The sequence below is a fragment of the Ranitomeya variabilis genome, chromosome 1, assembly GCF_051348905.1.
Source record: "Ranitomeya variabilis isolate aRanVar5 chromosome 1, aRanVar5.hap1, whole genome shotgun sequence".
In the NCBI taxonomy this organism is placed as follows: domain Eukaryota; kingdom Metazoa; phylum Chordata; class Amphibia; order Anura; family Dendrobatidae; genus Ranitomeya; species Ranitomeya variabilis.
Window position 1 is genome coordinate 609,104,756 of NC_135232.1, and position 22,930 is coordinate 609,127,685.

Below are 22,930 nucleotides of genomic sequence, written 5' to 3' on the forward strand. Positions count from 1 at the left end.
CGGGAAATGAGTTATGAATAGTGATGAGTGAATATACTGCTCGGGGGTCCTCCGAGTATTTTTTAGTGCTCGGAGATTTAGTTTTTCTTGCCGCAGCTGAATGATTTACATCTGTTAGCCAGCATAAGTACATGTGGGGGTTGCCTGGTTGCTAGGGAATCCCCACATGTACTTATGCTGGCTAACAGATGTAACTCATTCAGCTGCAGCAAGAAAAACTAAATCTCCGAGCACTAAAAAATACTCGGAGGGCCCCCGAGCATGCTCGAGAAATCTCGAGTAACGAGTATATTCGTTCATCACTAGTTATGAAGTCTTCCTTTGCCCAGCGTGACCGGATAATTTAGAAGAGTGACCCCACTGAAGAACTCGTCTTCTGTCCAAGCTAACTACCAAAGTCTATTCCATAAAAGATAAAAAAGAAGCGCACTTACCCCGGTAAACAGGTCACAACTTTATTCGGACATATGAACAAAGCAGGGAGGAATGTGAAAAAGTGAACGGACAACGGCCGTTTCGTGCTATGTAGCACTTCAACGGGTCCTTTAACTACCAAAGTCTTACCGGGAGGAATCCGATACAGATTGACAGAGGCCACTGTCACCATTTGGGAGGGCTTGATGATGTGTTGAGGTTCCTCTTCCTAGTCAGGAGGCATAATAGACCTAGAGAGAGCATCGGCCTTGATGTTCTTGCTAGCCGGATGAACATGCAGAACAAAATTAAAACGAGCAAAAAACAGAGACCACCTAGCCTGGTGTGGATTCAGCCTCTGTGCAGACTGAAGATAGGCGAGATTCTTATTGTTGGTTACCAGACTCACTCTGTCTACCTGCATAAGCTCTGAGGAAGAAGCAGAGTAATGAGGAACCACTGACCTCTGGGGACTGGGAGCCTGGCGAAAAAGTCTCTTCTCCCGCTAGTCTCCCTGGCATATTCTTGAAACTGGAGATCAATCCGAGTTGCCAAGGATAGCAGTTGATCCATGGAAGCAGGAACGTCTCGGCCTGCCATATCGTCCTTGATTCTACCAGACAGACCCTCCCAGAAGGCGCCTACCAACGCATCGTCATTCCAGGACAGCTCGGAGGAAAGGGTGCCTGAACCGAACAGCGTACTGAGCGACTGTGAGATCCTCCTGGCGAAGACGGAGGAGAGAAGAAGCTGTGGAAGTAGTACGACCTGGTTTGTCGAAGGTCCTGTGGAAGGCCCCAAGGAAGGACTGGAGATCGTTAAGTAGTGGATCCCCTCTCTCCCACAAAGGGTTCAGCCAGGCGAGAGCCTCTCCTGTGAGGTGAGACATCATGAAGACTACCTTAGCCCGATCGGAAGCAAACAAATGGCCCAACTTTTCAAAGTGCAGCGTACACTGATGTAATGCTTATAGGGGATAACTCAGGAGACTCTTTGCGTGGAACAAGACAACTACAGGACACAGTTGTATAAGTGGTAAAGTCTATATTATCACACGGTGATTCAAACAGGTGCAGAGCGAAGCTCAAGTCCACAACACTTGGTGTAAATGTAAAATGCAGCTTAACAGTCTATAGGAACTTTAGAGGAAAACGCCATCAAGCAGAAAGTCTATGAAGCACAGTTGTACTTGAGGATACTTGACACAAATAAGTCCTTGTTTAGTCCAAACACAGATAGATATGCTTATAAGGCAGTTCAAGCAATGTCTTAGCTCAACCAGGAAGGCCTGGGTGATAATCTCAGGTTTAAGCAGAGCAGCAACAACTTACATGTCCAGCAAATGCAGATGGAAACAAACACAAGCAGCCAGATGGAGGAGGATTACTGGAAACCGATGTATGCAGCAGAAACTCAGAGCTGAGTAGCAGGATCTCCACACAGGTTCACAGGAGCAGGTGCAAAGCCAGGGAGTCACCAGGGTAAGAAGCTGGATGCAAGGCAGGATACTCTAGCACAGACTAAAGGCTGGGGTGGAGTTATATAGCAGGAAGACACAGTGCACATGAGACCAAATACGCCATCTTGGAAAAGGGCAGTAATGCACAAAAGGTAATCAAAATGTTCAGAGTCCTGACAACTGATTAATGAACCCCCGACACTGTGCGGGATCACCATCGAACCGGGTAGGGGCCTCCAGGCGAGGTCCTTTACCAGAGATGAAGCCGGGTGTCTGGAAGCCAGCAGCTGAAGTGGTCACAGTCGGGACAGAGACAGGCGGAACTGTAGATGCTGCAGAATCCAGGTGGGTAGACAAGTTCCGTAGATAAGTTGTAATCGTCTTCTGCTGGTCTCTCAGGCGGGGGACTTCCTGATATAGCTCTGCGGCCGAAGGTGGTTGGGAGCTAGCGGGTTCCATGGCCTGAGCAATCTGTAACGAATCGAAACAGAGGCACAGATGTGAAGTGCACATTCATTTATTGAACTTATTGTGGAACCACTGGGCCACTACCTAGGGGGCTCCGAAAGGTGCGTAACTAAGCTAACCCTGGACTCCTGTAGTAAGACCCCTCAAACAGGGCCAGAATGGAAGCCCAGGAGATGCAAGGTGCTACCTCCAGTTAGACCCCGGGTACGTGGTAGCTGACTCGGCCGGACTTACGGGCAGGCAGGTGCTTCAAGTAGCGAAGAACCAGGCAGGAGACAGGCGGCACAGGCGGGTAGCAGATGTAGTTCCAGGAAGCGTGGAAGCATGGTGGACACACTGAGGAAACAAACAGTGTTAGCAAGATGCAGGCAGAGCAAACACGCAGGCACAGGAAACCTGAAAACTAGCAACAGGAAACACTTGTTGCTCAGGCACCTCCCTAAGGGCAGAGGTGCCTGAAGTAGTACGAGACACTCAGCCATTGCCTGACACATAATTAGGAAATAGCACGCTGTCTCTTTAAGAGACCGGGAGTGAGCGCGCACTCGCCCTTCTGGCGTGCTAGGAGACCTGCGAGACGTGCACAGCGTCCAGGCAGCGCGGGTGGAACAGGATGGAGGCGCTACATAGGGTGAGGTGGTGACCCATAAATCTCAAAAAACATAATCTCCAGGAGTCAACTTTTTGTTTTTCATGGTACAATTAGTATAACTGATTTAGGCCAGCACCTATCTAGGTCAGTGGTCCTCCATAGCGGTTTTCTCACCAGTCTGAAGAACATGGAAAAGGGTTGACCAAACCAAAACGCTTGAAGTGAGGAGAGTGGGGTTCATAGAAAGCAGCCAATCTCTAGCTGTTCATTGAGACCATTCAGGGATACTCTATTCATACAGCAGATCCTCCTATCCTCTTTTTGTAAGATCAAACAATCCCAATTACCTCCTCTTTTTGGTGGTGTAACCACCTCCATTGCATAAAATAGAAGTAGCTCAAATCCCCACCATGTACATCTCTCACATGTCTAGAGATAGGTGTATCCCTGGCATTATATCCCTGGCATTAATAATATCTCCTAGGTGTTTCCTCCACCCTCCTCCGAAATTCACGTTAAGTTATCCCTATATAGTCAATGAGACAGGTGCATTGAAATAGATACACCACCCCGGTCGTCTTACAGTTGGAAAAGTGTCTATATTAGTAAGTCCTACTTGTGCTAGCACTAGTGAAGGTATTTGCCCTCAAAGTGTATTTGTAAAATTTACGGTAAGTTACAGATGAAAATTCATGGATGACGTCGCCTATATCAGGGTCCATTTTTAGTATATTCCAATATTTTTGTAGAACCCCTTTTACCTACCTTGATTTATTGTCAAAGGTACATATGGTTCTGATCTGGGATTCAGAGTCCTCCAAGTCCCTTTTCTTTAATAAAGATGTCCTTTCCCTTGCACTAGCTCCTTTAAAGGCCTCATTCAGGACATCTAAAGGGTAACCTCTGACCATAAATCTGTCCCTCAGATCACGGGCCTGATGATGAAATTTAGTGATTGATGAACAGTTCCATCTAACTTGGAGATACTGGCTTTTGGGGATTCCCCTTCTCAAGCTGGGGGGTGGTGGTTATCCTATCGTAGATTGTTATTTGTGGCTGTAGGTTTATGGAATATTTCCATGGAAATGCGTCCAGTGTCGTCCAATTCTTAGGTTCAGAAAACTGACAGATTCATGTTTGATCTCGCATGTCAGTTTAAGGCCCAAGTGGTTGGCATTTAGTTCTCCCACAAAATTGTAAAATGTAACCGGACTACCTGACCACAGTATCAGCACATCATCCAGGTAACGACCCCAAAACAATATCTTAGGGTTCCACCAAGAGGTAGCATCCTCCCCAAATTAACAAATTTGCATACGTGGGGGCACATGGGCTCCCCATTACTGTTACCCTGAGCTGGTGGAAGAACTTACCATTAAACAAGAAAAAGTTACCGTATATACTCGAGTATAAGCCGACCCGAGTATAAGCCGACCCCCCTAATTTTGCCACAAAAAACTGGGAAAACTTATTGACTCGAGTATAAGCCTAGGGTGGAAAATGCAGCAGGTACCGGTGAATTTCAAAATTAAAAATAGATACTCCATACCGTTCATTATGGCCCCATAGATGCTCCACATAAAGCTGTGCCACATATAATGCTCTGCACCGTTCATTATGGCCCCATAGATGCTCCACATAAAGCTGTGCCATATATACAATGCTCTGCACCATTGCCCCATAGATACTCCACATAAAGCTGTGGCATATATACAATGCTCTGCATCATTGCCCCATAGCTGTGCCATATAGTGCTCTGCACCGTCCATTATTGCCCCATAGCTGTGCTGCTGCAATAAAATAATAAAACACATACTCACCTCTCTTGCTTGCAGCTCCTCGGTGCCATCTTCCCGGCGTCTCTCCGCACTGACTGATCAGGCAGAGGGCGGCGCGCACACTATATGCGTCATCGCGCCCTCTGCCTGAACAGTCAGAGCGGAGAGACGCCGGGAAGATGGCACGGCGCCCAGCGTGTGGAACGAGGACAGGTGAATATGTAATACTTACCTGCTCCCGGCGTCCCGCTCCTTCCCCCGGACAGCTGGTCTTCGGTGCCGCAGCTCTTCCTCTGTCAGCGGTCACCGTTACCGCTGATTAGAGAAATGACTAGGCGGCTCCGCCCCTATGGGGGGTGGAGCAGCCTATTCATTTCTCTAATGAGCGGTCCCACGTGACCGCTCAGGGGAAGAGGCTGCGGCACCGAAGACAGTGTGACAGGCAGGGGGAGCGACAGGAACGCCGGGACTAGGTGAGTATATGACAGTGCTCACCCGCCGACCCCACCACCGATCATGACTCGAGTATAAGCCGAGAGGGGCACTTTCAGCCCAAAAATTTGGGCTGAAAATCTCGGCTTATACTCGAGTATATACGGTATGTTTTAATATAAACTCCATCAATCCCAGTACGAATTGGTTGTGTGCCATATACTGCACTCCCCTGTATCTAAGGTAGTATTCTACCGCCTGGAGTCCAAAGTCATGGGGGGATGTTACTATACCGAGCTTCCACGTTGATGGAAGCCAAATACACACCCTCACCCAATGTTACCGTATTTTTAGGACCGTAAGATGCACTTTTTTCCCAAAATTTTTTTGGGGAAAATTGGGTGTGTCTTTTGGTTGGAATATACTTACAAATCCTGTGGCGGCATTCCTGGTGGTGGTGGTCCCGATGTAGCCTCCCTTCCCAGGCTGGTGTGGCTGTGGTGTGGCGGTGCTCTGTGGTGCGGCACTTATGGGGCTCTGTGGTGTGGCGGCGGGGCTCCGTGCTGTGTGGGGGGCTCCACCAGCATTTCATCAAAGCCCGGAGGCCCCCACAGCTCCGTTGCTGCGATGCGGTGGACTCTGAGAAAATGGCCGCCAGCGGCCATTTTCCCTGAGACCACTGCATTGCAGCAACGGAGCTGCGGGGGCCTTCGGGCTTTGATGAAATGCCGGCGGAGCCCTCCATGCAGCAAAGTGCCCTGCCGCCATACCTCAGAGCCCCATAAGTGCCGCACCACAGAGCACCGCCACCGCCGCACCAGCCCTGGTGGCTATTTTCCCGGAGGCCACCGCATCGCAGCAACGGAGCTGCGGGGGCCTCCGGGCTTTGACTAAATGCCCGGCGGAGCCCCCCATGCAGCACAGAGCCCCACTGCCGCCCCAGCACAGAGCGCTGCAGCCCCACAGCGCTGCCATCCCACAGAGCACAGCCCCCCACAGAGCACAGCCACCCCACAGAGCACAGCCCCCCACAGAGCAAAGTCACCCCACAGAGCACTGACACCGCACAGAGCACTGCCACCGCACAAAGCACCGCCGCAACACAGAGCACTGCCACCGCACCGGATGCCACCGCATCAGCCTGGATCACCGAACGACTCCTGTGACCACTCCACCTGTGCCGATCCCTTCCCTGGTAAGCTGAATTCGGACTGTAAGACAGACCCCCATTTGATACATTATTTTTTTTACCCTATTTTCCTTTTGAAAATTTGTGGTACGTCTTATTGTCCGGTGTGTCTTATAGTCCAAAAGGTACGGTATATCTTCCAGCTTGAGAAGGAGGTCTGAGGTATCTCTAACATGGGAGGCCAAGCATATCACAGAAGGCCGCAGTATCCTATCTCTATAGATGCCTGAATTCTGGGTAACAGAATCAATTCCGGCAACGATAGGTCGTCCCGTCCCTTTAATGGGCTCAAACCCTTATGCACTTTGGGTAGTGCGTAAAAGACACCCAGGACTGGGAATTTAGGGCACATGAAGTCACATTCACTTTTGGAAATAACGTTTAAATCCAAAGCCCTCAGCAGTAAATTCTCTAATTCCTGTAAGAATTCTCTAGTGAGATCTTCCCTCAAGATTTTCTAGGTATTCTCATCCTTCAGAATCCTGTTTCACATTTGTAGATATTTCTCGTGGTTCGTTAAAACAAGGTTGCCCCCCCTTATCCTAGGGTTTAAGGGTATGTGCAAACGCTGCGGATTCTGCTGCGGATCTGCAGCGGTTTTGACGCTGTGGATTCGCAGCAGTTTTCCATGCGTTGTACAGTACCATGTAAGCCTATGGAAAACAAAATCCGCAGTGCACATGCTACGGAAAAAAACGCTCGGAAACGCAGTGTTGTTTATTCCGTAGCATTTCAATTCTTTGTGCGGATTCCTGAGCGGTTTACACCTGCTCCTCAATAGGATCCACAGGTGTAAAACCGCAGGTGGAATCTGCACAAAAACCGCGGTAAATCCACTGTTATTCCGCAGTAAATCCACAGGTAATCCCCAGTGCGGTTTACCTGCCGATTTACAAAAACAGGTGCGGAAAAATCCGCAGACATCCCACCTATGTGTGCACATGGCCTAAAGATAAGTTCTTTGTTATCTGCCAATTTATCGAGGGCTTCCCTCTCCATTCTCAACATGTTAGAATTAGTGATGAGCAAATATACTCATTACTCGAGATTTCCCTAGCAACCAGGCAACCCCCACATGTACTTATGCTGGCTAACAGATGTAAATCATTCAGCTGCGGCAAGAAAAACTAAATCTCCGAGCACTAAAAAATACTCGGAGGACCCCCGAGCGTGCTCGAGTAACGAGTATATTCGCTCATCACTAGTTAGAATAATATGTTGTCAGGATACCACTCATGAGCTTTAGTTCATCCGTCGCTAGCTCAGTAAATGTATCGATACTATTGTGGTCCATATATGGGGCATCTTGGTACTTTTAACCTATAAATCTGTAAAGTGACCTAGTCCTGGCTGTCTATCACTCTCCATCATTATTTACGCCAGAATCCTAACATTAGAAAGATCCTCTTCCATATTTCCCATGGATTCACACTCAGCATGGTCGTGAGTTTTACATAGGGAACATAATTATAGTAGTTATATTCTTGTACATAGGAGCAGTATTATAGTAGTTATATTCTTGTACATAGGGGGTAGTATTATAGTAGTTATATTCTTGTACATAGGGGCAATATTATAGTAGTTATATTCTTGTACATAGGGGCAGTATTATAGTAGTTATATTCTTGTACATAGGGGGTAGTATTATAGTAGTTGTATTCTTGTACATAGGGGGCAGTATTATAGTAGTTATATTCTTGTACATAGGGGTAGTATTATAGTAGTTATATTCTTGTACATAGGGGGCAGTATTATAGTAGTTATATTCTTGTACATAGGGGGTAGTATTATAGTAGTTGTATTCTTGTACATAGGGGGCAGTATTATAGTAGTTATATTCTTGTACATAGGGGTAGTATTATAGTAGTTATATTCTTGTACATAGGGGGCAGTATTATAGTAGTTATATTCTTGTACATAGGAGGCAGTATTATAGTAGTTATATTCTTGTACATAGGAGGCAGTATTATAGTAGTTATATTCTTGTACATAGGAGCAGTATTATAGTAGTTATATTCTTGTACATTGGGGGCAGTATTATAGTAGTTATATTCTTGTAGATAGGAGGCAGTATTATAGTAGTTATATTCTTGTACATAGGGGGTAGTATTATAGTAGTTATATTCTTGTACATAGGGGACAGTATTATAGTAGTTATATTCTTGTACATGGGGGTAGTATTATAGTAGTTATATTCTTGTACATAGGGGGCAGTATTATAGTAGTTATATTCTTGTACATAGGAGGCAGTATTATAGTAGTTATATTCTTGTACATTGGAGGCAGTATTATAGTAGTTATATTCTTGTACATAGGAGCAGTATTATAGTAGTTATATTCTTGTACATAGAGAGCAGTATTATAGTAGTTATATTCTTGTACATAGGGAGCATAATTATAGTAGTTATATTCTTGTACATAGGAGCAGCATTATAGTAGTTATATTCTTGTACATAGGAGCAGTATTATAGTAGTTACATTCTTGGACATAGGAGGCAGTATTATAGTAGTTATATTCTTGTACATAGGAGGCAGTATTATAGTAGTTATATTGTTGTACATAGGAGGCAGTATTATAGTAGTTATATTCTTGTACATAGGAGGCAGTATTATAGTAGTTATATTCTTCTACATAGGGGCAGTATTATAGTAGTTATATTCTTGTACATAGGGGGTAGTATTATAGTAGTTGTATTCTTGTACATAGGGGGCAGTATTATAGTAGTTATATTCTTGTACATAGGGGTAGTATTATAGTAGTTATATTCTTGTACATAGGGGGCAGTATTATAGTAGTTATATTCTTGTACATAGGAGGCAGTATTATAGTAGTTATATTCTTGTACATAGGAGGCAGTATTATAGTAGTTATATTCTTGTACATAGGAGCAGTATTATAGTAGTTATATTCTTGTACATTGGGGGCAGTATTATAGTAGTTATATTCTTGTAGATAGGAGGCAGTATTATAGTAGTTATATTCTTGTACATAGGGGGTAGTATTATAGTAGTTATATTCTTGTACATAGGGGACAGTATTATAGTAGTTATATTCTTGTACATAGGGGGTAGTATTATAGTAGTTATATTCTTGTACATAGGGGGCAGTATTATAGTAGTTATATTCTTGTACATAGGAGGCAGTATTATAGTAGTTATATTCTTGTACATTGGAGGCAGTATTATAGTAGTTATATTCTTGTACATAGGAGCAGTATTATAGTAGTTATATTCTTGTACATAGAGAGCAGTATTATAGTAGTTATATTCTTGTACATAGGGAGCATAATTATAGTAGTTATATTCTTGTACATAGGAGCAGCATTATAGTAGTTATATTCTTGTACATAGGAGCAGTATTATAGTAGTTACATTCTTGGACATAGGAGGCAGTATTATAGTAGTTATATTCTTGTACATAGGAGGCAGTATTATAGTAGTTATATTGTTGTACATAGGAGGCAGTATTATAGTAGTTATATTCTTGTACATAGGAGGCAGTATTATAGTAGTTATATTCTTCTACATAGGGGCAGTATTATAGTAGTTATATTCTTGGACATAGGAGCAGTATTATAGTAGTTATATTCCTGTACATAGGACAGTATTATAGTAGTTATATTCTTGTACATAGGGAGCAGTATTATAGTGGTTATATTCCTGTAGTTAGAGGCAGTATTATAGTAGTTATATTCCTGTACATAAAGGCAGTAATATAGTAGTCATATTCTTGTACATAGCAGCAGTATTATAGTAGTTATATTTCTGTATGTAAGGTCAGTATTATAGTAATTATATTCTTGTATGCAGGAGCAGTATTATAGTAATTATATTCTTGTACGTAGGAGCAGTATTATAGTAGTTATATTCCTGTACATAGGGGCAGTATTATAACTGTATTATAACTGTTATATTCTTGTACATGGGAGGCAGTATTATAATAGTTATATTCTTGTACATAGGACAGTAGTATTATTGTAGTTATATTCTTTTACATAGGGGCAGTAATATAGTAGTTATATTCTTGTACATAGGAGCAGTATTATAGTAGTTATATTTCTATATGTAAGGGCAGTATTATAGTAGTTATATTCTTGTACATAGGGGACAGTATTATAGTAGTTATATTCTTGTACATAGGGGGCAGTATTATAGTAGTTATATTCTTGGACACAGGAGCAGTATTATAGTAGTTATATTATTATACATAGGAGCAGTATTATAGTAGTTACCGGTATATTCTTGTACATAGGGGCAGTATAGCAGTAGTTATATTCTTATACATGGGAGGCAGTGTGACTTTTGAAAGATTCCTGAATTTGCCTTGTTGCCATCTTTAGAGACTAGCGTTTCCCTTCAATCATTTAGTGGGTGGGGGGGTGTCCCAATTTCCTGTTGCACCTGCATCTTGTTCTCTGGCTGTTTGGGAAGTGCCTTTGTCTGACAAGTGTTATTGTCTCGCTGTGAGAGGCCCGGATTGTTACAGTCGGGGATGTCTCCGTGTCGCGGCGATGAGATCATAACGGTTTATTTCAGTGACCAACAAAGAGCCCAAATAAGTAACAGGAAAGTGAGACGCTCGTCGTCAGCTCCGCCAGTAATGGACAATGGAGCCTGTGTGACGGGGAAGAGCTTCAATTAGATCTTTGTTATCTGGAAGCCATTTATCACCCAGGACTCCATATTGTACTATTAATCAGATGCCTTAAAGGGGTCCTCAGCTTATTTTTATGGAAAGTGATTACACATGTGCAGCCTATGATGGACAGAGCTGTGACCAAATGATTTGCTAAGATCTAGGTGTCCTCCCTAACACCGCGTGCTGGTTCCATGTCTGTAGTCACTTTTCCCATCTTCTCTCTTAAATGACAGCGACCTCCCCGCACCCCTTTTTCTAGGAAACCAACAATGTGATGAAGTATCTTGCAGAATTCCATATACGGCTATTTAAAGTCCATGATGGATGTCCTATCAGAAGGCTGTGTGAGGCTGGCCCTGTGTCTGCTGCCCAGACCCTCGGAGGAACGATTTAGGTGATGTTTTCCTAGAAGGGAAACAGTTTATTACAGTACTGATGCAATTCTTACCAGCGCAGGAAAAAGAAAAACTCAAAATGATGAAGAAATGGGCACTTTCCGAGCTGGGAAGCCTTTAAATGGGAAATAAGGGTAGAGAAAAGATTTCAGCTCCAAGCACTAAGATCAGTCAGCAACCACTGGCTGGCGATGGCCATCTTGTCGGCACGTAGATTTACAACAATGTGGCTCTGGTATCCGACAAGCCAATATTGATAAGGCCTGGTGCCAAACCGCAAGTACGAAAACTAACCAAGCGGGTGATCTTCGGGCTACAGCCTGAGAGCGAAAGCAAAAGCAGCACATTTAGACATGATGTATTTTTATCGTTTTCACTAAGGCTGCTTTCACACATCAGTTTTTTTGCCATCAGTCGCAATCCATCGTATTTTTTTTAAAAAACGGATCCGTTGCAGATTGTGAAAAACTGATGCTACAGATCCGTTTTTTTTGGATCTGACTAGGGGAGCTGGCTAAAGGATCCTAAAAAAATCGGAGCATGCTCAGTTAGAAAAAGCGGGATTCCATCATTTGACGCATCCGGCGTCCATAGGCTTTCATTCTAACAAACGACGGACGGCAATGGATCCATCGCTGTCCGTTTTTTTTGACGAACACAAAAAACTTTACTTTGTCCGTTGTCTCCGGCCGCCAGACAGACAATTTTCAATGGATCCGGTGAATGACTGCTGAAACTTGAGGCCATCCGTCGCAATCCGTCGCTAATACAAGTCTATGAGAAAAAAACGGATTCGGTGGCATCAGACGCTGGATCCGTTTTTTTTTTTCAAAATTTGACGGATTGCGACTGATGGCAAAAAACTGATGTGTGAAAGCAGCCTTAGGGATTCTTGTGTGGATCCTATAAGCGCTTCACAGTGATTCCACAAGTGATTTTTATTGTAAGGCTGATCGGCATTCGATATGGCGGAGGCGTTTCTGTGACCATTCGCGGCTACTGGGAGATGTGTCCTTCAGAAATCATTAACCCCATGTGAACCCAGAAAACATCACAGCTGAGATTAAAGATAAACACATCTTGACAACAGAACCCGGATCTGCATGCAGCAGCCACAAAACACATGAGACACTCGCAGCTGTGGGTATGTGCATGTCTTTGTATGGGGGTGTGCAATCTGCGTTTTTGTGCATTGTACTGTATGTGCATTATGGTATACACAAATGTACATATAAAGGAATTGGTCCAAAATCTAAATTTCTCAGCAATCACAGGGTGAGTTCCGAGTCCCCTGTGTAAATGGAGCACAGGTCACCAAAGCAATACTGCTTCATTCCTTCTCGTATAGGTGTATGTTTTGTTACACACATTTCTTTCCTTTGTGTGTATTGGAACAACACAAAAAAAAAAACTGAGAAAAAAGGCAGATTGAACATAATTCCACACAAAACCCTGAAAATGGGCCAAACAAAATTGTTGGCACCCTCAATTTAATATCTGGTTGCACACCCCTTTAGAATAAATATCTGCAAACAATTGTTTGCTATAACCATCAGCAAGCTTCTGACACCTCTCAACTGGAATTTAGAAACACTCATCCTATGCAAACTGCTGCTGCTTTCTCCCTGCAGGAGAAGGTGCATTAAATACTTAATGTCTCCCAGCTATAGGCTGGGGACATTTCCGTATTACATTCCCTTCCCTTTTAAGAAGCAGTGAGTGCACGCTTGTGCGTTCACTAAGCACATTGCTTGGAGACCTGCGTAATGTGCTCGGGCGCTGGGACCTGGTAGCCGGAGATGCCAACTAGCGTCAGTGAGCGTTTTGGCATTTCTGATGGGGTGACGAAACGGAAGCATGCAGAGATGTTGACGTTATTGTACATCCCCCCTCCTTAAGCCCCCTCCTCTCCAAACCCAAAAGAAATCTCTTCAGAAGATGTGAGGCATGAATGTTCACCCTGGGCTCCCACAATCTGTTTTCGGGACCAAATCTTTTCCAATCAACCAGAATTTTTTTTTCAACCCTAACCTTCTTCGTGATCAAGTAGCTCTTCACCTCAAAGAAATCCTCAGAGCAGACTGGTGACCAAAATCCTGGAAAATGTGACTCAAGATGACGGTCTTGGAGAGATACGTAGAAGGAGTAAGGCATGCATAACGAGACTAGAATCTTCAACTTGTAGGACGCGGCATTGTTTTGCTTGACGACCTCGAAGGGACTTGTAAAGCGAGGACCCAACTTGTAAGATGAAATCTTGAGACGGATTGATCTCGAAGAGAGCCACACCTTATCCCCAGGACAAAAACAAGGTGGATCCATGAGTCTTTTTTTATCATGCCTTTTCATCCATTTGGACGACTTTTCAAGTGTCGCTTTGATGTCCTCCCAGATCTTGGAGAAATCTTTAGTGAGGGCATCGGCTGCAGGGATGCCAGAAATGGCCAACATCAGAAGAGGAATACCGGGCTACTGGCTAAGGACAATGGAGAACGGTGACTTCGCAAAGGCAATACTGACATGATTATTATAGGAAAACTCAGCAAAAGCTTGACCCAGTCCTCATGGTGCACATTCGTGAAACTATGCAGAAAATTAGACATAATCTGGTTTACCCTCACCACCTGACTGTTGTATTGAGGATGGTATGCAGAAGAGAAGTCCAAGACTATGTTCAATCAAAAGTTTCCAAATGGCTCTTCAGAATCTGGATGTGAACTGGACACCCCTGTAGGACACAATGTGAAGAGGGAATCTATGAAGGCGATATGTTGAATAAACTTCTTAGCAAGCACGGGGGCAGAAAGAAGACCAGGCATTGTGATCTACTGAGTTATCTTTGAGAAGCGGTCCACCACCCAGATGATGGAGCAACCAGAGTACACAGGGAGATCCATAATAAAGTCCATTGTGATGTGCTACCAGGGAGCTGAAGGCACAGGAAGTGGTAAAAGTCGCCCTGACGGAAGTTGCCTAGGAGTCTTGTTACAAGCACAGGAAGTGTGACAGGCTGAAACTAAATTCACAATATCCGTTTGCACGGTTGGCCATCAATAATGACGCAAGATAAGTTGTTAAGTCTTTCTCCGCATAACCAGCCAACTTTGAAGAGTGCTCCCACAGCAGAACTTGCCTTTTATTGGATTCCAACACTTAAAGGGAACCTGTCACCATGTTTTTGGAAGATGGGATAAAAATAGCGTTAAATAGGGGCAGAGGTGGGCGTTACATTAGTGTGTTTGTTATGCGTTTATTACCCACCTAAGTTGCCGAAATACCTTTGCAAAGTCTCCGTTTTCGCCTGTCAATCAGGCTGGTCTGGTCAGATGGGCGTTGTCTTCCCCCAGATTTTGCGTAGTTTTCCGTTGGTGGCGTAGTGGTGTGCGCATGCCCAAGGTCCCGAATCCTCTGCCAGGGGATTTCAAAGAGCGCGGTGTCCGTTATTGCATTGGTGATCGGTGGGCGCGGCCATCTTCCTTTGGCCGCGCGTGCGCAGAAGCGGCGCTCTGCTGGCCGCGGCATCAGGAAAATGGCCGCGGGATGCCGCGCGTGCGCAGATGGATATCGCGGCGGCCATTTTCCTGAAGCCGCGGCAAGCAGAGCGCCGCTTCTGCGCACGCGCGGCCAAAGGAAGATGGCCGCGCCCACCGATCACCAATGCAATAACGGACACCGCGCTCTTTGAAATCCCCTGGCAGAGGATTCGGGACCTTGGGCATGCGCACACCACTACGCCACCAACGGAAAACTAAACAAGATCTGGGGGAAGACACCACGCCCATCTGACCAGACCAGCCTGATTGACAGGCGAAAACGGAGACTTTGCAAAGGTATTTCGGCAACTTAGGTGGGTAATAAACGCATAACAAACACACTAATGTAACGCCCACCTCTGCCCCTATTTAACGCTATTTTTATCCCATCTTCCAAAAACGTGGTGACAGGTTCCCTTTAAGTCTTCCCTGGAGGAATCTGAGACAAGTTTACCAGAGACACAATAACCGTCTTGGAAGAGTCTATGATAACTTGGGGTTCCTCCTCTTGGTTGGTGGATAGGAAGGACCTAGAAAGCGCCTGCGCCTTGACATTTTCCTTGGCCAGCCAAAAATGAAGGATGAAGTCAAAACGGGCAAAGAACAGCTATCACCTAGCTTGGTGCGGATTCTGCCTTTTTGCAGACTGCAGATAAGCCAAGTTCTTATGGCCAGTTTAAATGACATCCAGATGAACTGCCCCTTCGAGTAGGTAATGCCACGCCTCTCAAGCCATCTTAATCACCAACAATTCATGATCACCAATCAAGTAGTTATGTTCATGGGCAGTGAAGGCCTTTGAGATGAAACTACAGATGACCATTCAACCAAAGGAAGACTTCTGTGTGAGAACTGCTTCTGCCCCAGAGGATGAAGCATCCACTTCCAGGAAGAACTGTTTGTTGATCTTAGGCTTATGTAGTACAGGTGCAGAGGAGAAGGCCTATTTTAGGGAGACAAATTTGTTGTCAGCCTCTGGACTCCAAACCTTTTGGATTGGTGCCTTTTCAAGTTAATAATTGCAGAGATGAAGGCGGTCCAACGAGAAGTGTGGAATAAACTGGCGGTAATAGTTGGCGAATGCCAAAAATAGCTGAATTGGCTTAACACCAACAGGACTCGGCCATTTGAGAATTGAAAACAGCTTCTTAGGACCCATCTTCAAACCTGTGTCTAAGATTATATATACTAGGAAAGGGGAGAGAACTGTTGAAAGACGCATTTCTCAAACTTGGCATACAGGCTATTCTCCCTAAGTCTTGGCGAACATCCCTCCTTTGAGAAGGCAGATCCAGATAAATCACCACACGAGTAAAGGAGATCTCGGAAGATGTCATTCACGAGTCCTTGGAAGGCAGCTGGGGCATTACTGAGCCCAATCAGCATAACACAGTTCTCATAGTGACCATCTCGGTTGTTAAAAGCAGTCTTCCACACATCTCCTTGGCATATGCAAATTACGGTATGTTTTGGGCTCCTCTCAGACAGAGCTTGCTGAAGATCCTGGCACCTCCTAAGATGATCAAACAATTTCAGGATTACTGGCAACAGATATTTGTTTTTAATCGTGATTTGGTTGAGACTTCTACAATCTATACAAGGTTGAAGAGTCCCATCTTTCTTTTTAAAGAAGAAACCAGCTCCTACTAGTGAAGAAGACTACTGGATGAGTCCCCTTGCCAGATTCTCTTAATGAAATAGGACATGCCTAGAGTCTCTGCCTGAGACAGAGGGTAGATACTGCCTCGAGGAGGTGAAGATCCAAGGGGCAGGTCAATGGGACAATCGTAAAGCCTATGAGGAGGTAATTTTTCTGCTTCCCTCTTATTGAATGCATCAGTATTTGACTAGTAAGCTGGTGGGAGACCCGGCAGAGTAGATGGTGTAAGTGGACACCTTTTGTGGCAAGACTGTTCCCAGCACCTCACTGGATCTCCAGTCTAGGACAAGCTTGTGAATATGTAGACATGGCAGCACATAGAAATTGATCTTCTCCGTATGCAGAATTCCTATCCAGAGCTCCACCTGCTCAGTACCAAAAAGATCAACTTCAGATAAGGTCCTTCCATTGACAGGTGACACCATCAAGGGACTCTGGAGGCATCAGATAGGAATCTGGTACCATTCTACCATGGCTTGCTGCATGAAGTTTCCAGCTGAACCGGAACCTACTGTAGGTAAGGCTGTCTTAATGAACTTGGAAACTCCACATGACACTGCCACGATCAGAGCAAACGGTAGAGAGGAATTACTCTCGCCAAGGAATGCCTCTCCTACAGACCCTAGGTTTGAGAGTTTCCCGACTTCTTGGGACAAGAGCTGATAAGATATTCCATGCTACCACAGTATAAGCATAACCCATTGACATGACGGTGTTCATGCCGCTGCTCAGCCAACTTAATGCTGTCAACCTGCATAGGTTCAGGAAAGTCAGCTGCCGCAGAAAGCTGAGGAATGTCCGGTCTCTGGAAAGATGGAGCCAGACGCCCCGGTCTTCTTTCACGAGTTACCTCTATAGAACATTACTGGAACCTGTGATCGATCTGGATAACCAGGCAGATTAGGTCATCAAGAGTAGCGACGATTTCTTGACCTGCTATTTCAAAAGACAGGGTGCAGAACCCGACAGCATACTGGCCTGCAGTCAGACCTTCCTGACCCAGTCTGAGGAGGGAGGACCCGACCCAGCTCGTCGAAGATCTTGCAAAAATCTCTCAGGAAGACTTGCAGATCTGATGTCACAGGATTCCCTCTCTCCCATAAGGCATTGAGCCATGCGAGGGCCTCTCCTCCAAGGTGGAACATCAGAAATGCACTTTAGCCTAACCAGAGGGAAACTGGTGGGACGGCAATTCATAGTGCAGCATGCACTGGTTAATAAATCAACGACACTGCTTGGGATCTCCGTTGAAATGTGGTGGAGCAGATAGACGAGGTCCAGCTCCTGGTGTGTGAGTTGCAGGCTGAGAACTAACTAACAAGGTAGCCGCCGTTTGGACTGATGCGGAGGAGGCAGCAGGAGTCAGAGAATTTAAACAAGCATTCACTGACCGCAAATAGGTCCGGATTTGATCCTGCTGATCTAGTTGGCAAGTTATCTCCTGAATCAACTCAGAGCGGAGAGGTATTGGAGTCAGTGGGGTCCATGGCCTGAGCAAACTGTCACACTGGTGGGTGTGGACCCACTGCACCACGGACCGGGCTTTCCCTGGAGGGGCATAACTAAGCAGGTACCTGGTCTTCCCTACAGCCTGTGATGGTGAGGTTAGGCTTGAGCCACAGGTAGCTGCCAGATACCACTCCAGGGCAGTCCCCGGTACTGCAGAAGCTGACCCCATGTATGGACTTGGAGTGTTTGCAGGACAGGATATGGAACAATGGCAGTGTGGACACTGGTGACGTTCAGACAGATAAAGTTCTGGTACTGGTTCTGACAGGAAGGGTTCAACATCAGGTTTGGGTACAGACTGTGCGGGTTCGTGTTCTGGTTAGTAGGATGGTCTCAGAATAAATTCAGGATTAATAACCTGACAACTAGCTAGTAAGCTGAAGACACAATAGGTACTGTAGTTGCTAATGCACCTCCCTACAGGGAAGGGTTCCTCAAATAGCTAATGCTTCCCAGCTATAGGGTGGGAACATTTCCAGAGTATGCGCGCTGCCCCTTTAAGAAGCAGGGAGCACCCCAAGTGCTTTGCCAGGAGACCTGCATGACAAGTGCTGTCGCTGGGACCAGAGAGCCGAAGCAGGGGAAGCTACTGTAGATCCAACTACCGAGTAGCCGTGTTGGTTAGCATTTCGATGTCCCTGCAGGGGGGAGGAAAAATGCAGGGATGCTGATGTTGCAATATGTATATATTTCTGTGTTGTGTATATGTTTCTATGCATGGGTCTTGTGTCTGTATGTGTTTGTATTATTGTGTTGTACTTTGTATCTGTATGTGTTTGTAACTGTATGTGTTTATGCATGGGTTGTGTGTATGTATTTGTTGTGTACTGTATAATATATTTCTATGTATATATGCATGTGTATGTACCTTTTGTGTATGTATGACATATTTCTATGTATGGGTTGTGTGTGGTGTACGTATGTATTTATTGTTTATATTATTGTCTGTGTGTTATGATAGTGTAGCGACTCCCTCGGTAAAATAGGTAACACTCTAAAACTGCAACTGACCCTGCCAGTTCCTGTACAGACTAGAGGTTATGACCCCGCGGCCCCTAGTGGTGGAGCTGAAATAGCCCTAACCACAATCTACACAATGGCAACTCAGGCCTGTGCTGCCTGAGAGGCCGTCAAGCGTTTCATGTTCTTCCTAAAGAACCGGAGTGCAAATCAGAGTGCAAATTACATACAGAAGGGAAAGTGCGCTGAAATAAACAAAGATCTCAGAGTGCGTAAATCAAACCACAAAGTACAAAATAAAGGACTACACTGTGTTCCAAATTATTATGCAAATAATATTTCCTCATATTTTCTCTAAATTACCTATCTGAATTGCAGTCATTGTTATTTTCCAGTCATCTACTATTCTAGTATAATTGCAATGTTTTGGAACAAACTGCCTATGAAAACAGTATATTTAAAAAAAAAAATAAACACTCAAAATGCATGTTCCAAATTATTATGCACAGCAGAGTTTTCAACCTTTTTTTTATTATTTTGAACAAAAAAATGGTCAATTGTGAAGTTATAAGCATTATCAGCTTATTACAAAATGAAATCAAACAGTTTTCAAGAGAAAACTTTATTCTAGGTGATGTTACATTTGCACATAGGACCCCTTGTTCGAAAGAAGCTTCTGAACTCTCTCGTCCATTGCATTTGTCAGTTTTTGGATGGTTTCTGCTTCAATTGTTTTGCATGTGGACAGAATACCCTCCCAGAGCTGTTGCTTAGATGTGAACTGCCTCCCGCCATCATAGACACTCCTTTTGATGATGCTCCAGAGGTTCTCAATGGGGTTGAGGTCAGGGGAAGATGGTGGCCACACCATAAGTTTGTCCTCTTTTATGCCCATAGCAGCCAGAGATGCAGATGTGTTTTTTGCAGCATGAGACGGTGCATTATCATGCATGAAAATGATCTTGCTGCGGAAAGCACGGTTCTTCCTCTTGAACCATGGCAGGAAGTGTTGTTTTAGAAACTCCACATAGATTATGGAGTTCATCTTTACCCCTTCAGGGATCATAAAGGGGCCGACAATCTCTCTCCCCATGATTCCAGCCCAAAATATTACTCCACCTCCTCCTTGTTGGCGTCTTAGCCGTGTTTTCATGGGGTGTCCATCAACCAGCCATCCTCCACTCCATCCATCTGGACCATGGAGTGTTGCACATCACTCATCGGTGAACAAAACAGTTTGGAAGTCAGTCTTCATGTATCGTTTGGCCCACTGGAGCCGTTTCTGCTTGTTGCAGTGGATAGAGGTGGTCAACAGGATGGCTTACGCACAGCTGCAAACCTCTGAAGGACCCTGCATCTTGTTGTTCTGGGGACGTTGGAGGCACCAGCAGCTTCAAAAACTTGTCTGCTGCTAGGTCAAGGCATTTTTGCAGCTGCTCTTTTAACCTTATGCAATTGCCTGTTGGAAAGAGTCCTCAATTTTTCCTTATCCGCACGCACACGTGTGTGCTGGGAATCAGCTACATACGTCTTGATTGTGTGATGATCACGATGAAGTGTCTTGGCAATGTTGATTGTAGTCATGCCTAGACCTAAATAATCCACAATTTGTTGCTTCTCAGCAGCCGACACATCCTTTTTCTTTCCCATTTTGGCAAAAAATGTAGGCTGCTTAATACTGTGGAACAACCTTCTTAAGTAGTCTTGCCTTTATTTGGACATACCTGCCAAACTAATGTGCACAGGTATCTGCAATCGCTTTCAGTGATATAAAGAGCCCTGACACACATCACCATCAATGAGTTTAAATGACAAACAAAAAAATTCTAACCTTATCACTCCTAAACTCTTTGTGCATAATAATTTGGAACACAGTGTAAACTGAGGGTCTGAGCTAATGGAGGGAATAAACAGGGGCTATGCAAAAGGGGGACTAAACAGAGGGGCTGTGCAGAGAAGAATGAACAGAGGAGCTGTGCAGATGGGGGAGAATGAATAGAGGGGGCTGTGCAGATGGGGAGAATGAATAGAGGGGCTGTACAGATGGGGAGAATGAATAGAGGGGCTGTGTAGATGGGGGGAATAAACTGAGGGGTTGTGCAGAGGAGGCATGAAGTGAGAGGAAGTGGGAGGGGCAATTAAATGAGGGGATGTGCGTTTGGACCATGAAATTAGGTGCTCTGAATGGCTGGGGACAACAAACTATATGAGGAGCTGTAGTGAGGTGGGTCTGTTGATGTATTCATGTACTGATGATGGGTCTAGTGATGCATTCATGTACTTACGGTGGTTCTGGTGACATATTCATGTACTGATAGTAGTTCTGGTGACGCATTCATATACTGATGGTAGTTCTGGTAACATGTACTGATGGTGGTTCAGGTGATGAATTTATTTACTGATGATGTTTCTCTGTCATATTCATGTAGTATTGATGGCTCTGGTGCTCTAATTATGTGCTGATGAAGATTTTGGCTTCGCATTCATGTACTGATGATGGTTTTGTGCAGGCTATGTTTGTCGCATGACTGGTCACAAAAACCACCAGACCTATCCCTTTATAATGGGTTTATTTGTTCCAGTAGGGTATTTGCCAAATGTTGGACACTTTAACTGAAGTCTGTAAGTCATAATCATCAACATTAACACATTAATCACTTGAAATAGATCACTCTGTTTGTAATGACTCTATATAATATGTGAGTTTAACTTTTTGTATCGAAAAACTGAAATAAATTAACTTTTTGATGATATTCTAATTTTGTGAGAATCACTTGTATGTAACATATTTCTATGTATGTGTGTGTGAGTATGTGTGTATATATATATATATATATATATACTCGAGTATAAGCCGACCCGAGTATAAGCCAAGACCCCTAATTTTGCCACAAAAAACTGGGAAAACTTAATGACTCGAGTATAAGCCTAGGGTGGAAAAATGCAGCAGATACTGGTAAATTTCAAAAATAAAAATAGATACCAATAAAAGTAAAATTAATTGAGACATCAGTAGGTTAAGTGTTTTTGAATATCCATATTGAATCATGAGCCCTATTAAATGCTCCACACAGCTTATGATGAGCCCAATAAGATGCTCCATATTAAAATATGCCCCATATAATGCTGCACAAATGTTGATTATGACCCCATAAGATGCTCCATACAGACATTTGCCCCATGCAATGCTGCACAAATGCTGACTATGGCCCCATAAGATGCTCCATACAGACATTTGCCCCATATAATGCTCCACAAATGCTGATTATGGCCCCATAAGATGCTCCATAGAGATATTTGCCCCATATAATGCTGCACATGGCCCCATAAGATGCTCTATACAGATATTTGCCCCATATAATGCTGCACATGGCCCCATAAGATGCTCCATACAGATATTTGCCCCATATAATGCTGTACATGCCCCCATACAGATATTTGCCCCATATAATGCTGCACATGGCCCCATAGAGATATTTGCCCCATATAATGCTGCACATGGCCCCATAGAGATATTTGCCCCATATAATGCTGCACATGGCCCCATAAGATGCTCCATACAGATATTTGCACCATATAATGCTGCACATGGCCCCATAGAGATATTTGCCCCATATAATGCTGCACATGGCCCCATAAGATGCTCCATACAGATATTTGCCCCATATAATGCTGCACATGACCCCATACAGATATTTGCCCCATATAATGCTGCACATGGCCCCATACAGATATTTGCCCCATATAATGCTGCACATGGCCCCATACAGATATTTGCCCCATATAATGCTGCACATGGCCTCATACAGATATTTGCCCCATATAATGCTGCACATGGCCTCATACAGATATTTGCCCCATATAATGCTGCACATGGCCCTATAAGATGCTCCATACAGATA

The 22,930-nt window shown here is 44.4% G+C and overlaps 1 long non-coding RNA gene across 1 annotated transcript in view; it reads right to left on the reverse strand.

The window, feature by feature from the left end:
* Positions 1-1,460: 1,460 nt before the first annotated feature.
* LOC143771458 (uncharacterized) overlaps positions 1,461-22,930 on the reverse strand; it is an 88,084-nt gene continuing 66,614 nt past the window's right edge. Inside the window, exons 3-4 of the long non-coding RNA XR_013215094.1 lie at positions 2,576-2,677; positions 1,461-2,344 (exon numbers count right to left, since the gene is read on the reverse strand). This is a non-coding gene — a long non-coding RNA (uncharacterized LOC143771458). The remainder of the gene's footprint in view (positions 2,345-2,575; positions 2,678-22,930) is intronic.